The sequence below is a fragment of the Anolis sagrei genome, chromosome 9 (genome assembly GCF_037176765.1).
Source record: "Anolis sagrei isolate rAnoSag1 chromosome 9, rAnoSag1.mat, whole genome shotgun sequence".
Lineage (NCBI taxonomy): Eukaryota > Metazoa > Chordata > Lepidosauria > Squamata > Dactyloidae > Anolis > Anolis sagrei.
The window spans coordinates 17,177,002-17,195,285 of NC_090029.1; positions in this window are offsets into that span (position 1 = coordinate 17,177,002).

Genomic DNA, 18,284 nt, shown 5'->3' on the forward strand with positions numbered 1-18,284 from the left:
AACAGCTATTGAATCTCTCTCTCTCTCTCTCATATTAATCAACAGAACCTCCCTTGGGGGATTTCTTCCCAGCCCAGCACAGAGATTGACTTCCAAAAAGTCTCAGCCAGTCCTCCTCTTTGCAAATTCAGCCATTCATTGGAACTGTGGCTGGCTGCTGCAACAGAGGGACTACATCTCTTCCCTCTCCTGATTGGGGCTTCCTGGTGCTGAGCAGAATTCTGGGAAATATAGTTTAGGGCAGTGCCTTTTGAATTCTCTGGCATGGGGCTCCTCGCCCTCCCAAACTACATTTCCCAGAACCCTGTGCTCTCTCAGTTTCTTTCCCAGAAAACTCTGCTTTCTCCCTACTGTTTCCCTCTCTTCATGGGAAGAGGCCATTCATTAAAAGAGGAAAGTCAGCCTTTTTGTCTTGCTTTGCTTGCTTGTGGTGAAAATGAAACTGACTTTGAGAGCCTTCTGGGGTTTACAAAATGAAAATGAAAAAGTATTGGGTAAGTTTCAATTCTCAAGTTTGAATTTGATACAACTTATGACAACTAACGAAAACATTGCACACCCTATTGCACACCATTCCCTTCCATTTCTGCATAAAATCTATGCATACTGCTTTTTCTCTCCAAAGCAGCTTACTTCAAGAGAAGCAAGGAAGGCTCACAAGTCAAAAGAATAATAGGATCACAGAATCACAGACCTGGAAGAAGGGTTGGATAGGTTTAACACTCCCCCACCCCCAATTGTAGCCATTTCCTCAGGAGTCTCATTGTGTATCCATTAGCATTTGGCACCCTACGCCACTATCAAGAAACTCACATGGGGTGACACAAAGAATGGCCCAACCCATTTCCTGCATCCAGTTATAAATCATGATCCGCAAATGTGTGCCTATCATATACATGTCATTAATCTTTCCTTGAACTGATTACATTGAAATGCCTTTGAAAGCAATTACTGGATCCTGACTAAAAGGATTGTAAAAGGAAAAGTACTACTATTACTATTATTGTTGTTATTGTTATTGTTATTATTAGAATGCCTTGAATAGATGATTGCTTCCTTCACGTAAAAGTTGGGCAATGTGGTAAGATTGGTGATGAGGATCAGGACAACACTCCATCCTGCAAATATCGCAGCTCTCTGTCATCTCCAATTATCCAGTTGATTCTCCAAACTGTGCCTTGATAAATATCCATTCTAACTCTCTTTTTTATCAGACAATCAAATATCCATGGTTGTCTCTACTAATAATGGAACCAATTTGATTGTACCTGAATATCTGATGGACCAAACCACAAACATGAAGCCAACTACAACCAGACTGTAGTTGTTAGTTGCATCAAACTGATTTCAATTAATAACAACCCTACGAATGAAGTCACTGTTGCTATAATTGTAAGTTCACGGTCAACTGCAAGTTCTGGTGCATCAAACTGAACGTACCAGAAACATGTGATAGCTGACCAGGTATTAACCCGGTAGATAAGAAGCAGAACCAGATGACAGCCAAATTTATTATTTATTTAATTTATTTATTTACAGCTTTTATATTCTGCCCTTCTCACCCCGCAGGGGCTCAGGGCGGATTACAGTGTACACATATATGGCAAACATTCAATGTCAATTTTTGACACACAAACATATACAGACATACACAGAGGCTATTTAACTTTTTCTGGCCACCAGAGGAGCTGTCGCTTTCATCGTCCATCTGCGATGCTGATGAAGCACTTCCACATTCCCCACATGCTTCCCCGCTGGAATGCTTTTCTGGAGTCTTCTTTTATGGCCTCATAAATCAGTTAATTTAGCCTCCCCACACTTTAAGGTGGTACCTTATTTTCCTACTTGACAGATACAACTGTCTTTCGGGTTGCAAAGGTCGACAACAGGCTACACACAATTGGAAACCCACTCCAACCCAGGCTGGCTTCAAACTCATGACCTTTTGGTCAGAGTGATCTTAATGTAGCTGACAGCCAGCTGCGCCACAATCCCAGTGCAAACCCTTGGAGTTGGCCTGTATCCAGTTAGAAGGATAGCCAGGGATAAAGTCTTCTTCTAGTTCAAACATATGGACCAGACAATACAAATAAAACACAGGCTGGGTTTGTAAAAGGATGCCAAAATGTTTATGGGACTTGAGATAAATATTAAGACCAGTCATAAGGAGGAGCAGTGTTGGCTCATGTTAATTAATGTGTCTACTTATATTGCATGGATTGTTTTCCTGAACCATTCTCAATTTGCATGATGTGAATACACAGGAGCTTGACAGACCACCCCATTAAAATGGAACAGCGGAGAAGCTCCGACAGTCATCCCCAAACCCAACGAAGTAACTTCAGTTTCAATAAGCCAGGCTCACCTGAGGAAAAGGCAAGGAATCGAACAAGCCTTCAAAGTCATCCAACACACAAGCGGATGCCAACATTGGCATGGGGTGGGCGGTCAGTCGTCTTTCCTTAAACAGGAGCTGAGCTGGACACTCAAAAGCATGGGGAGGGGGACACACAAAGCAGCTTTAATAATAGAGTGGGGGGAGAGAGAGAGATGAAGGAGGGGGAAGGTGTCTCAGTTGTCTCAGTAGCTGATCAACAAAGGAGCAGTCGGGAGCTGTAACCTCTCGAAGCTGCAGTCTGGAACATGACACATGTCAGGCTATGATAAATGGTGCGGTGTGTGTGCAATTTCAAGTGCAATGCCCTTGAGATGTGCGGGACCCCAATCGCAAATGTTATTGTTAAATTAAACCTTAAAGGAAGAATTGGAAAGAGGAGGGCTGGCACAGATATATATATATATATATATATATATATATATATATATATATATGCACAGAAAGATGGAGGAGGGGATAGACAGGGAGGGAGGGAGGAAGAGAGTAGGGAGACTCAAATGAAACTGGAAAAGCACAGGTTTTGGAGGGTGTTTTCTACAAGAACTGAACCCCTAGAAGCAGAGATGGGCAACCATTTACATTCTGAGGGCCACGGATCTCCAAGACCAAAAGACTGTCCTCCCTGATCCTCAAAAAATAACCTTCTTAATAATTGAATTGAAAACCTCTGAAGCATTTGAAGAAGCCAGGGCAAAGTTTAATTTACTGTCATTAAAAATAACCCAACTCCAAGTATCATTTCCACCTTGAGTGGATCTACTAAATCAATGTGATTGAGATATTGGTTTAACCACTCCTCTGCAGTTTACTCCATGGGTCTTCTTTAGTTGGATTTAGGAAGGATAATTATGAACTTGCTCAGTCTTAAGGCAAAAGTGAAATTCTCTTTTAGAGAAAAAATGCCTGAGGAATTTTTGAAGGAATCCAAAATTAAGGTTCAGAGAACTCTCAAAAGTTCACCCACAGTTTCAGAGTGACTGGACAATCCAAAGCCCCTTTGAGTCAACTCCTCTTGTGGAAATGGGGCCTCCTAAATTGGAGGGATTTATGGTTTCCAGACCTTGATCATTTTGGTCTCCCTCCTCTGGACATGTCAACATCCCTCCCAAATTGTGGTGCCCAGAACTGGACACAGTATTCCAGGTAAGGTCTGACCAAAGCAGAATAGAATAGGAGTATTGCATCACTGAGTTCCTCAGAGACCTCTGGAGATAATAATCTATTGGAATAACAAGATCAAACCCTCCAGCACTCCACTAGTCACTTCTTTCAAGGCTGAAGATGAACCATTAATGAGCACCTTTTGGGTTACCTGACCAAATCGAAAGGGTGATTCTCCCCAATGGTTCCTCTTCAGCCTAGAAAGAATTGACCAGTAGAGTCCCATTGAGAGGGTTTTGTTCCTAGGCCCAGTACCATCCAATATCTTTATTAATGACAGATTAAGGTTTAGAGGGCATGCTGATCACATTTGCAGATGACACCTGGCCTCTGGAGACCCAATACTCCAGAGGCCAGGATCAGGATTCAAAATGACCTTAACAGATTAGCGAGATGATTGGCCAAAACTAATACAATAAATTTCAACAAGTACAAATGTAAGATTCAACATTCAGGTAGAAAAAAATAAAATGCAAAGATACAGGATGGGTGATGGCTGACTCGACAACAGAGTCCCATGTGAAAAAGATCTTGGAGTCTTTATGGAGAACAAGTTGAACATGAGCCAAGTGTTCTAAAAGCCAAAGGGATTTTGGTCTACATCAAAAGGAGTCTAGTGTCTAGATCAAGGGAAGTCATTGTGCCTGTCTATTCTTAATCTGGAATACTATCTCCAATTCTGGGCACCACAGTTCAAAAGAGATATTGATTCTAAAATGGAAGGTGCCCAGAGGAGGGCGACTAGAAGAATCAAAGGTCTGGAGGCTATGAATCCCTATGAGGAGCATCTTAAAGAGATGGATCTGTTTAGCCTGCGGAAGAGAAGGTTGAGAGAAGACATGAGAGCCATGTATAAATATGTGAAAGGCTATCACAAGAAAGAGGAAGCAGGCATGTTTTCCACTGCCCTGAAAACCCGAACTCAAAGCAATGGGTTCCAATGACAGCGGGGGGGGGGGGGGGGGGGGGGGGGAGCGGCCTCGGGGGGCTTCAGCCCCCCCCCCCCCCTGAAATTCTCATGGTGGTTCGCGTAAAGGCCTTACTGGTGCATTACTTAAACTGTTATGTTTATTCATATCATGATCTGATCACCATACTCAATATATCCCATATGCATGGGGGTATTGGAGTAATGATACAAAAGGTTTGCTAGGCTAGACCCTCTTTCACTCAGACTCAGCCCCCCCCCCCAAAAAACTCACCCCCCCAAACCACCCCCCTGAAAAAATTCAGTCCCCCCCCCCCCCCCCGAAACGAAATCCTGGCTATGGGCCTGAATGACAGTGAAGGAGATTCCACCTGAACGTTAGGAAGAACTTCCTGGCCGTCAGAAGAGCTGTTCAGCAGTGGAACTCTCTGCCATGGAGTTTGGTGGAAGCTCCTTTCTTGGAAACTTTTAAACAGAGGCTGGATGGCCATCTGTCGGGGCTGCTTTGATTGTGCTTTTTGTTACTGGCAGGAGGTTGAACTAGATAGTCCTTGTGGTCTCTTCCAACTCTATGGTTCTAATTTTCCATTTGGTTATGGGAACAAAGCCAGATGCCTTTGTGATCTTGTACACTATGCATGAAGCATGGAATGACCAAGGGGCACAAGCTTCTGAAGCTGTTCCAATAGGTTGGATAGATTATATAAGACTCAGCGTAGTCTAAGTCTGTATGATTGTGGTGACTGTTTGGGGTTTGTTTTCTTTTTGTTTTTTTAAAAGAAATAAGAAAAGTCAGACAAAGGGGACTGTATGAATTTGTCATTTTCTTCCTTAGGCACATGTTACAGGACCTAAACATTTACGTAATGAAGCTAAGCTACTTTCATTCCTAAAATCCATTGTTTTTCTTTCTCCAGAGTGAGAGATCAAAAAGGAGGTTTAGTTTCCTCTCCACAAGATGTCACTGCATAGAGCAGAATTGGACCATAAAACGAAATTGTGGAAAGATTAGCTAAAAATGGATTACAAATACATTTATTCCTGCTAGGCATGGTTTAGAACCAATTTCTGTTTCACTTAGCCCATCAAAGAAGAAAAGACTCCTGTAGATATCTGAACAATAATATGAACAAGGAGGTGGAAGGAGGAACCCTGGAAGTTTTAGAAAGAGGCTGGGATGGAAACCGCTCTAAGTCTGATTAGCACCAAATCTTCTTACGGAACGTGAAAAGCTCTCACTACCAAAGGCAAGTGAATTCATTAGCTTGATGCTTCATAGTCAAAGCTTAGCTAGACAACTTAATGCAATAATCTTCTGCTTAGGAGGAAGGAGTTTTGCATTGATCTATAAGAAAGACGTTAAATATGAATTAGAATGATAAAGTCAATTATTGTGCATGTGTGTGCATTGTAGTGTGGAGTTGCAAAAGTATTAAATGTATTAACAGCATTGGAATTGCCTGCAAATCAACAGTTTGGCTGAAAAATGCGGTATAGAAATAAAGCAAATAATAAATAATAATAATATTTATTTATCTATGTGGTTTATTTATTTAACACTATTTAAGCCACTATTTAAGCCACCTTGTCTCTCTCCTGAGGAATCTGTACAAGGACCAAGTAGCAACAGTAAGAACTGACCATGGAACAAGACTGGTTCAAGATTGGGAAAGGCGTACGGCAAGGCTGCATCCTCTCACCCAACCTTTTTAACTTGTATGCAGAACACATCATGCGATGTGCGGGCCTTGATGAATGCAAAGCTGGGGTGAAAATTGCTGGAAGAAACATTAACAATCTCAGATTTGCAGATGACACCACTCTGATGGCCAAAAGCGAGGAGGAGCTGAGGAGCCTTCTAATCAAGATGAAAGAAGAAAGCGCAAAAGCTGGGTTGCAGCTAAACATCAAAAAAACCAAGATCATGGCAACAAGAATGATTGACAACTGGAAAATAGAGGGAGAAAATGTGGAGGCCGTGACAGACTTTGTATTTCTAGGTGCAAAGATTACTGCAGATGCAGACTGTGGCCAGGAAATCAGAAGACGCTTACTTCTTGGGAGGAGAGCAATGTCCAATCTCGGTAAAATAGTAAAGAGTAGAGACATCACACTGGCAACAAAGATCCGCCTAGTCAAAGCCATGGTATTCCCTGTAGTAACCTACGAATGTGAGAGCTGGACCTTAGAGAAGGCTGAGCGAAGGAAGAGAGATGCTTTTGAACTGTGGTGCTAGAGGAAAGTGCTGAGAGTGCCTTGGACTGCGAGAAGATCCAACCAGTCCATCCTCCAGGAAATAAAGCCCGACTGCTCATTGGAGGGAAGGATACTAGAGACAAAGTTAAAGTACTTTGGCCACATCAAGAGGAGACAGCAAAGCCTAGAGAAGACAATTGTGCTGGGGAAAGTGGAAGGTAAAAGGAAGAGGGGCCGACCAAGGGCAAGATGGATGGATGGCATCCTTGAAGTGACTGGACTGACCTTGAAAGAGCTGGGGGTGGTGACGGCCGACAGGGAGCTCTGGCGTGGGCTGGTCCATGAGGTCACGAAGAGTCGGAGACAACTGAACAAATGAACAACAACAAGCCAAGGAAAAAAATATACCACCTGAGACAGAGACCTCACATTCCATAATGCAAGTGTTGATCCTTGATTCATTTTTGTTTCTGGAATCTACTCCATGCATTAGTTCCTCTATGGAAACGATTGACCATTTTTGTCCAATGGATGTTGTATGTGTTTCATTCAAGATTGAGGAAATGAAAAATAATGTGATATCACAAAGCATTCAGATATGTATATTTAGTTGTATAATTGCAATGTTGGATAAACGAATGGTTTATCCAACTTTGCCATTCAACACAAGGGTTGCATAGCACAACAAATGTATCAAGCCATGATGTAGGCTACACAACTGCATTATAGGATGTTGTCCTTAGATTTTTGATCCAGGACTGGTACTGCTGGAACATAAAGCTGTGCCAACATATTGATGTGGGAGGTCCAACTGGCGATGGCAGAGGATCGAAAAGGCAAAAGCTGCCAGGAGGGAATGATTTTGGAAGAAGTTTTGGAAGAAGTTTTCCAACAGCACCTATTCAATGGTCATTTGGGTAAGTCATCTGGCTGCCATTATGCAGCTGGAAGGAGTTCTATTAATGCTGTTCTGTTATACATGTACATCTTGGAGAAACGGCTGACCCCTAAACCTAAATTTTCCAAATCCTAAAACTTCAAGGAACACTTCAGGCCTATCTCAAACTCAGTTGTACATCTAAGAAGGAGAACCATGTTCCTAGAAATCTCAACGAGGAGCGATTTGCCTCAAACACAAACATATTATCTGTGTCATTCCATCCCTAAAGACTATATGAACCTGGAGATGGACTTCTGGCTGCTTTTGGCTTCAGTGGTTTTCAACACTTTCTCACCTACTTAACCTGCCCAACCTGATCCTGATCATGAACCCAGAACCACTATTTTGTCTTTGACATGGCTTCTTGTAACAGACTTACACTGATATAGTCATTCATTACACTGTCATACTTCTGAAGATATTGCAGGAAAGTATCCTATACCTCAATATTTCAGTTGATGGAAAGGAGTAGAAATTTGAGAGAGCCCCTACTCCACTTACTCAAATATGGACCTGGTTGAAGTTCTTTTTGTATCTGGAAATCCACATATTTCAGGAGTCAGAGAAATATCTGTAAGAAAGCACAGCTATGGGGGTAAATGTTCTTGGAGAGATAATGTCCATTAAACAAGATAGCTAAAATTGGCCAATAACAAATACATTGAGAAGTAATGGCACTCCATGAACATAATTTGGGGGGAAATATATAAAATGCACAAACACAAATGATGAGGGTTTAAAGAAAAAGAAATATGCTTGAAAGCAACATGGATCGGGCCAAGATGGGCAAAGGAAAAACTTCATGGAAACGGACTTGACAGATGCTCACATCCCCACAAAGGAGGGCAAACTCCTCGTGTTGCTATTTTTCTCCTCCTAGTCTGGGAACCTCTATTGTCTTTTCCACCATAATAAATGATAATAATTAAAGGCAAATACACAATAATTAGTCACACTAGGGTTACCCATCTGGCATACCTGTATCGCATCGCCGTGCCTTTGAAACAGATGACAAGCACCATATTGTAAAACATCCTTCTAATGGATGTGGATGGAGAGGAGAAAAGTAAAATGGCTATCACCATTGAAATACTCCCACCCTGGGAAAAAAAAACCTCAGAATAAAATTAACAAAGAGGGAAGATCATTTTTTACACACACTGTTGTGTTTTTTAAAAATAGCAAAGGATAATCAGGTCTTTTATAACACCCAGTGGCAGATGTGTTTCTAATCAGTCATTATGAGACAATGAGCAAGTACAGGATCCAGCTGACCTTGCAGCTACCTAGTGCATTGTTCTCCAGACTTGCAATGTGAATGCTTAGCATCAATACACTGCTTTCACTCACAGCCTTCTCCAGTCTGGTAGAAGGGTAAGGTTACACCTTCCACTATCCACAGATATTGAGGATCAAGTTGTCAATACGACACATATGGAGGACATCGGTCAGAGGAAGCATCGGTCAGACAGTTCTGTCTAATGCAGTGGTTCTCAACCTGGGGTCCCCAGATGATTTGGCCTTCAACTCCAAGAAATCCTAACAGCTGGTAAACTGGCTGGGATTTCTGGGAGTTGTAGGCCAAAAACATCTGGGGACCCCAGGTTGAGAACTACTGGTCTAGCGGCTTCTAAATCATAGCAAAGCCATCCACATTTCAGTCTGAAGTGTATAGGAGCTGTCCAAAAGTCCTATTCCCTAATATGTTCAGTACCTTGGAGAGTTCCTTTAAAAGGCAGTGCAAGACCTGGAATGGTTTCATTGCCTCACTGAGTTTGACTCCATCTACATATAATGCAATTTCAGAATGTAGTTCAACTTCATTGGCCTGAATTATATGAGTCTACACCAGGTATGGGCAAACTTTGGCTCTCTGTTTTGGACTTCAACTCCCACAATTCCTAACAACCTACTGGCTGTTAGGAATTGTGGGAGTTGAAGTCCAAAACACCTGGAGAACCAAAGTTTGCCCATGCCTGGTCTACTCTGACATATACTGTATTTTCTGGTGTATAAGACTTCTTTTTAACCCAAGAAAAGTCAGGGGTCGTCTTATACGCCGGGAGTTGTTTTATATGCCGGGAGTCGTCTTATAGTGCTGTACCGTTGTATTGATATTTTGGTGTTAATTAATTGATACTACTGTTTTAATTGATTAATGATTTTTATTGTGTTGTTGAAACTGGTTGTTAACCGCTCTGAGTCGCCTGAGGACTGAGAAGAGCGGTATACAAATGAAGCAAATAAATAAATAAATAAATAAATACACCGGGAGTCATCTTATAGAGAGGGCGCTGAAACTTCCAATCCAGATTGGAGAATCTGTGGTTGCCGCATATAGTGGGGGAAGCTGAAAAATGGCTGTGGCCGTGTCCCTGCCATATGCAGCGACTATATGAAAGCATTAAGGGCGACACTGTACAAGTATGGTAGAAGAAAATCCATTCATCAGGATTCATGGACTTAATGCGATCCCGATGGTGAGGCAAAGGGGTGCTTCACCGGGAAGGTGTAAGTGAAGGGCGGAGCAAGCTGCAGGCATCCGGGGCACCCGAGGTATGGAAAAAAGAGATAGAGTGGCTATGGGACCAGAAAAACACACCTCTTTTACCTGTCTGGCCCACCCTTGTATCCTATTACTGTACCTCCTCCTCTGCGTCTGACATCTCACTCCTGAAGAATGCAATGAAGTGGTGCAGGTGTGCATGTGCGAGATCTGAGAGGCAGAGAAGAAGGTACAGTAATAGATAGATAGATAGATAGATAGATAGATAGATAGATACGTTTTATTGATTGGCCTATTGGCTGTATCAAAACATTTAACACATTTAACATACAACCCTCAGTATAAGAGAGGTTAAAATAAAAGAGGTTAAAATAAACAAACTGTTGGCAGTAATAGGAAAATTACCATACTGAAATCAAATGTGATGCTTTTTAAATTTTTATTTGATGTGCGTTGGAAGAGGGATAGTCTTATATGGCGAATATATCCCAAAAATATATATTTTAACTGGAAAAGTTGGGGGTCGTCTTATATGCCCAGTTGTCTTATATGCCAGAAAATACAGTAATCCATTTTTTCTCTCCTTTGAAGCCTTAGCCTGCAAGGCCTTTAATTTGTTTTGAAGGAGACCCCAGTAGTGCAGTGGGTTAAAACCCTGTGCTGGCAGGACTGAAGACCTGGTTCAAATCCAGGGAGAGGCGGATGAGCTCCCTCTATCAACTCCAGCTCCTCATGCGGGGACATAAGTGAAGCCTCCCACAAGGATGATAAAAACATCAAATTATCCAGGCGTCCCCTGGGCAATGTCCTTGCAGACGGCCAATTATCTCACACCAGAAGCGACTTGCAGTTTCTCAAGTTGCTCCTGACATGACAAAAAAATTGTTTTGAGAGCTGCATGCCATGGCCTCGAAATTCCTAATGATGATGCTCAATCTAGTTAGTCTGATCATTACCATCCCCATATTTGAAACTAAAGGAGTTGTGGACCACAGTGAGAAAACACAACCCCGCAACCCCAGTTGACCAGTCGGATTATTGAGCATCACTGGCAATAGATTGGGGCTTACAAATGGCACTCACACCTTGCTAGATGTTCATATGTGTTCGGTACTGTTGACATACTTGGGTCCCACGCCACAAGAAAAGTAGCATGCGAATGCATTAATTTTTGTTTTCACCTTGTTTTGAATTGTGGCCAAATTGGGTGGTTGCAAGCTGTCTTGAATCCCCATGGGGAGCAAAGTGAGGTATAAAGTAAATACAATACATACATAATAATAAATTATGCAATCAATCATTATACTTTTGAAGCTTTTGGAGGGTACAAGGATTCTTTTGGGTGCTAGAAGGAATACCAACCAATGTTGCAAGGAGCCTGGGAGGCATGATTGGGGATCTTTGTAGATCATGTGCATGTCATTTGCAAACCATATCACCATATAAGTTCCCAGGGCTGTCTAGTTTTGCCTCTTTGACGAGTACTGATTGTCGAGCATTGCAGGAAGAAATGTACTGGTCCAAAGGATGAGCCCTTCTTGCAAAGCAGGAGAGCTATAATTGCAGAAAGCAACAGTCGCAGTGAAACTTCAGCTCCAGTATCACCTTCCTTCATCAGCTCAAAGGCTGTCGCTGCTTGAGTTGCCATGACGACAAAGGGTTGACCTCTCACTTTTTACTCTTCCAGGAGCTAAAGAAAGGTAAAAAAGAGAGAGAGCCAGAAAATCCCATTCTTGCTGTGCATCAAAAAAATCCACTTCCTTTCCTCTGAGGATGCTAAATTGCTCCTTAGGCAAGAGTAATCAAACATGGCAATGATAGTTCATAAGGAAAAAAATAACAATCTAAGACAGACATGAAATAATGGGACCTGTTGAGGGAAGATGATCAGACCTGGAAGATGTATTGGTCATCCTGATTCCAGTGCGAGAATCTTATCTCATCCGAAGTTTTGGGGTGCGATGTCATCTGTACGCAGATGATGTCCAACTCTATCACTCATTTCCACCTACCACTAAGGAGGCTGTTCAGGTCCATGAACCGGTGCTTGGCCGCTGTCTCGGACTGGATGAGGGACAACAGATTGAAACTAAATCCAGACAAGACAGAGGTACTCCTGGTCAGTCGTAAGACCGAACAGGGTACGGGGTTACAGCCTGTGCTGGACGGGGTCACACTCCCCCTGAAAGCTCAGGTACGCAGTCTGGGAGTTCTCCTGGATTCATCGCTGAGCCTGGAACCCCAGGTCTCAGCGGTGGTCAGGGGAGCATTTGCACAATTAAAACTTGTGCGCCAGCTGCGTCCGTACCTTGGGAGGGCTGACTTGGCCACGGTAGTACACGCTTTGGTTACATCCCGCTTAGACTACTGCAACGCTCTCTACGTGGGGTTGCCTTTGACGACTGCCCGGAAGCTGCAGCAAGTCCAACGCGCGGCAGCCAGATTACTAACGGGGGCTGGGTACAGGGAGCACACCACTCCGCTGTTACGCCAGCTCCACTGGCTGCCAATTAGCTTCCGAGCACAATTCAAAGTGCTGGTGTTGACCTATAAAGCCCTAAACGGCTCCGGCCCTGTTTACCTCTCCGAACGTATTCTCCCCTACATACCATCAAGACTACTAAGATCATCTGGAGAGGCCCTGCTCTCGGTCCCACCGGCCTCGCAAGCGCGCCTGGTGGGGACGAGAGACAGGGCCTTCTCGGTGGTGGCCCCGCGACTCTGGAACTCTCTCCCTCTGGAGGCCAGAACCGCCCCATCCATCCTAATATTTAGGAAACGGGTGAAGACGTGGCTGTGCAGTCAGGCCTTTGATGAATGAGACAACACCATAGGACCCTGATGTACATCCATCTTAATAGGACGACGGACCACTGTAGTTTTATATATGAGTGTATATGTTTTTTATGGCTGGAAACCGGGCTGAGTCCCTCAATGAGGTTGAGAAGCTCGGTATAGAAAACTGTGAAATAAATAAATAAATAAAATGTGAGTTTCCAACCAATGGCATCACTAGAGTTGGTGTCATCCAGTGAGATGACTCATGGTGTCACTCCCAGCCAGACGACCAAGTTGTCGCTAAAATAACATAAACTTTGACAAAATTAGTAACTATAAAAAAACAGCATGAACAAAAAATCTATGTGGATGAAATTAGATGGTTTAAACTTGTATCATTATAATTGGATAATAATGACAGGGGGAAGAACACGGGTGCTTCACCTGCATCTTCCATCTTATGTTATGTAGTACACGCTCTGGTCACATCCCGCCTTGACTACTGCAATGCTCTCTACGTGGGGTTGCCCTTGAAGACGGCCCGGAAGCTTCAGCTGGTCCAGCGCGTGGCAGCCATGTTACTAACAGGAGCGGGTCACAGGGAGCATACAATGCCCTTGTTGTACCAGCTCCACTGGCTGCCGATCTGCTACCGGGCCCAATTCAAGGTGCTGGTGTTGGCCTATAAAGCCCTAAACGGTTCCGGCCCAAAATACCTGTCTGACCACATCTCGGCCTATGAGCCCACGAGGACTTTGAGATCGTCCGGGGAGGCCCTTCTCTCGATCCCGCCTGCCTCACAGGCACGCCTGGCGGGGACGAGAGACAGGGCCTTCTCGGTGGTGGCCCCTCGGCTGTGGAACACCTTCCTGTGGACATCAGACTGGCACCCTCCCTTATGACATTCCGCAAGAGACTAAAGACGTGGTTGTTCGAGAAGGCGTTTGAACAAGTGGTGCAATAATTGGCAATGATGATAGGAACGGAACACGGAAAATGATATTTGGATTGTGGTTCAACGATGAGACGACGCGAATGACTTTGCTGTAATTGTATTATTGATATTGATGTTGTTGTTTGATGATGTTTTTGATATTGCTAGTTGATGTTAGATTGTGTTGTTAATTGCACCTTATTTTACATGTTGTACACCGCCGTGAGTCGCCCCAGGGCTGAGAACGGCGGTCTATAAGCACAGTAAATAAATAAATAAATAAATAAATAAATAAATAAATGTTCCTTGACCTCCTTGACGTCTTAAACCTTCACCTGTTGATAGACTCTATAAGCTAACTGGTAGGTTTGGTTGATCAAGAAAAAAATGGTTCTAAACTCATTTTGTATATAGGGGGCGCTGGGGTTTCAATTTTAAAATTATTTCTCAAATTTTCTTGGAAAAAAGATCGGAAATAGCAAAAAATCTGAATAGCTTCATTTACTTCGTTAATGGAAGGTGCCCTCCCCCCCCCCCCCTGTTAGTTTAAAATCTCGCAGTTTCCCTAGCCTCCCTGGTGACAAGTGGCGATGCGGTTTCCCCCAGTGGCCATAAGGAAGAGCTGGGCATAGCCACGCCCACCTCATTCCCCTGCCACCCATCGCCATTCGCAGTCACCCACCCAGGGAAGGGAAACTGCGAGATTAGTTTTAAAATCTCTCAGCTTCCCTTCCCTGGCAAGCTGTCGTGCAGAAGGAAGAGGTGTGCGTGGCCAAGCACAGCCCTCCTTGGAGGTCGCTGGGGGCATGGCCTTCAGGAACAGCTGTTCTTACACACCCACCTCCTTCCTCTTTGCATCGGTGGCTTTGCGAGGTGGGCTTTGCGAGGTGGGCATGGCTATGGCCAGCACTTCCGCTTCACTACTTGTTGCCATGGAGGTAGCCATGCCCACCTCGCAAAGCCGCCAATGCAAAGAGGAAGGAGGTGGGCATGGGTAAGAACTAGGGCTGGGCTGTTTCGTTCGTTAATTTCGTAATTCGTTATTAATTCGTTATTTTTTTATATAACGAAGCGATATTGAACCACTCAGGAGCAACTAAAAATCGAAACAAATTTTTCAATTCGTTTCGTAATTGTTTCGTAATTGTTTCGAAATCATTTCGTTATTATTTCCACATGTCTGGTGCAAGTTTTATAGTTGTTGTTTGTTTTATCAGTGAAAAAATATATAAATTATCACACCAACAGTCAACAACAGAGGGAGAGGGAAGCTTCAGAAGTTCCCCCTGTCCCATTTGGAGGTTTTTTTAGCGTATTGCGCGGTCGCGTCCGCCATTAACGAATCAATTCGTAATTGTTTCGTAATTGTTTCGTAAGTTCCGAAATTTCGTAAATTTCGAACTTTTTTAAAGAAAAATTTCGGAGTTCTTTTAAAAATCGAAACGCGAAAACCCCCTAAAAACGAATCGCGTTTAGAAACAAATTTTTCCGTGGTTGCCCAGACCTAGTAAGAACAGCTGTTCCTGAAGGCCACACCCCTAGCATTTATGATTCAATGGTGGAAGTTATAAGGAAGAAGGCGGACGCGGCTTCGATATGGCAAAAACACTTCCGGGTTGCCAAAACGCGTCGATATCGCTTCAAAAGGTAATTTATTTACAATTTCATTACAAGTTAAGAAACTTACGACTTGGATCAACCAACCCTACTAACTGGCATTGTCGTCCCCCTCCCCCTCCAGTGCGATGGAAAGTTGCTGCCAGTTGTGAGAGAAATAAGGTTTAACACTGTGAAAGTTACCCACTATATGGCTACCAGCCTCCTCCCAATAGACTCAAATCAAGGAAAAGTTTCATGAAAACCACAACTCCTCTTAATGGTCCTCCAGCAACAGCAAGAATATCCCTTTGGGCAGCCAAATCAGGCAATCCCAAATGGATTTCCCCAGCACACACACAGACACATGAGGGTCTACTTCCAGGGGCAAAGCAAGAATGGGCAACTTGGAAGTATCTGAACAAACTCAGTAGCAGAGTTGGCAGATCAAAAGACAACCTAGCAAAATGGCACGACTTAGAAGAATCCTCACCTTGTGTGAATGTGGGGCAAAACAAACAACTCAGCATCTATATGCTTGCTCACAGTGCCCTGCCTCATGCACAGAAGAAGAATTGTTTAAAGCTACAGACAATGCGGTCAATGCTGCCCGTTTTTGGTCCTAAACTATCTAGCAGTTCGGAATCCCTTTATTTGATCAGTTTTAGACTTATCTATATTTATGCAATGCTTTTGACATCAAATATATAAAAGTCCAAACTCTGTGGTTCTGCTAAGCTTCTCTAAGCTCTTCCATGGTTTCTCTCTTCCAAAAGAACCCCCAACAAAACGTCCCCAAATTGGCCAGCCTCTGATTTTTTTTAAAAAAGGATTGATTTCACAAAATAGCCCATCACAGTGCATCCAAGAAAGATTTATATGGCTTCCTTCAGGGACTGTTAATGGGGGAGGAAAATGTACCAAGAATGATAGTGAAGAGACGCAAAAATTATATGTGTTCTTACCCCTAATATTACCTTGCATGCAAAATGTAATCATTAAGGAATAATATATTCAATCAGATGACACTACCTACATAGAAAACAACACTGTTCACAAACTTAGAAAGCAATTTGAAAATCAGCCTGCAAGATTTCAAAAGAATGTGTCTTCAGTGCATGCACCAGCAAATGATAGTCTTCTGTTGGAGGCAGAGAACTACATTTGATAGCATATCTTTGATGTTTTTGTGCAGAGAGGAAACCTAGGGAAGTGCATAAAACAGTATGATTGTGGTGGACACTAGGCTTGTGCAGTCCAAGTAAACCTTAACCCGTTCCATGTCCCGGCTTTTGATGGGGGGTCTCAGACCATTTTTTGGAAGTCTCCCAGATTCAGGAGGGCAGACATCTGTTTTCACTCTGGGATGCTGATTTCTATTGGCCTATTATTATTATTATTATTATTATTATTATTATTATTATTATTGAGGGGGGGGGCTTCCCAGGCTCCACTTCCTGTCATTTTAGTCATTGAAGCTGTTTTACTCTAAAGGAGAGGCACTCAGCTGCAGGTATTCATGTACTTTAAGGAGGCTTCTTACCTGTTTCTGCTCTAGAGGAGAGGAGCTCAGTTGCAGGTAGGCACATGTGCTTACTCTCCCAGGCCTCCTTGCCACACACTCTTTCCAAAACAAGGAGGCAAGTTCTTAAAGCTGTTTCTTACTCTAGAGAAGAGGTGCTCAGCTGCGTGCATTTACACACTTTAAGGAGGATTCTTACCTGTTTCTACTCTAGAGGAGAGGCACTCAGCTGCAGGCAGGCACACGTGCTTACTCTTCCGGGCCTCCATGCCACACACATTCTTTTCAAAGCAAGGAGGTAAGTTTGTAAAGCTGTTTCTTACTCTAGAGAAGAGGTGCTCAGCTGCAGGCATTTACACACTTTAAGGAGGCTTCTTATCTGTTTCTGCTCTAGAGAAGAGGCACTCAGCTGCAAGCAGGCATAGGCACATTAAGGAGGCTTCTTGTTCTTAAAGCTGTATACTCTAGAGGAGAGATGCTGCAGGCAGGTTCACACGCACTTTCTCTCCCGAGCTGCACATGCTAGCAGCCACATACTCTTTCTGAGGCATTTCAGGGAGGTTTCCCATTTCTAGGAAAGGAAGAGCAATGACTTCCCGGAAGAAGAGAGGTAACTGATAGTAGTTTTCAGGGATTTGGGGTTTTCTTTTTGTTTGCTGGGAGATTAATAAAAAAGATTAAACTGTGATGCTGAAAAGCAGAGGAAGAGCAGAGATGGACTCCCACTTGCTTTCGTTTTGGGTGGGTTTTTGTACTGGGGGGGCCCTTAACATTACAAGCTTTTGAAGTACCGAAGGCACTGAAAGAAATGGAAGAAATAGAAGACACAAATTATTATTATTTATTTATTATTTATGCTATTTCTACCCTGCCCATATCAGCCCGAAGGCAACTCAGAGCGGCGAACAGTTGGCACAATTAGATGCCATATATAAAATACATAATCACTAAAAATAAAAAAACACCACATCACAATGTATCTAAAAACATCAAAACAGTGAGCAATAAAAAAATTAAAACTATGTTGTCATGTTCAGTCCTCATCCGCAGGGGCGGCTCAACCCATTAGGCAAAGTAAGCATTTGCAGTATAGTTGATTTTGCCCAGGGGCGCTCTTGAAGCGCTCTTGGGGGAAAATAGACCTTGACATATTCGAGTTGTAGTTACTAGCATTCTGAACTCCACCAATGATGGAATTGAACCAAATATCGCACACAGAACTCCACGACAAACAGAAAATATTAGGCCTGGGTAACAACGGAAAAATTTGTTTCTAAAATCGATTCGTTTTTGGGGGGGTTTTGCGTTTCGATTTTTTAAAGAAT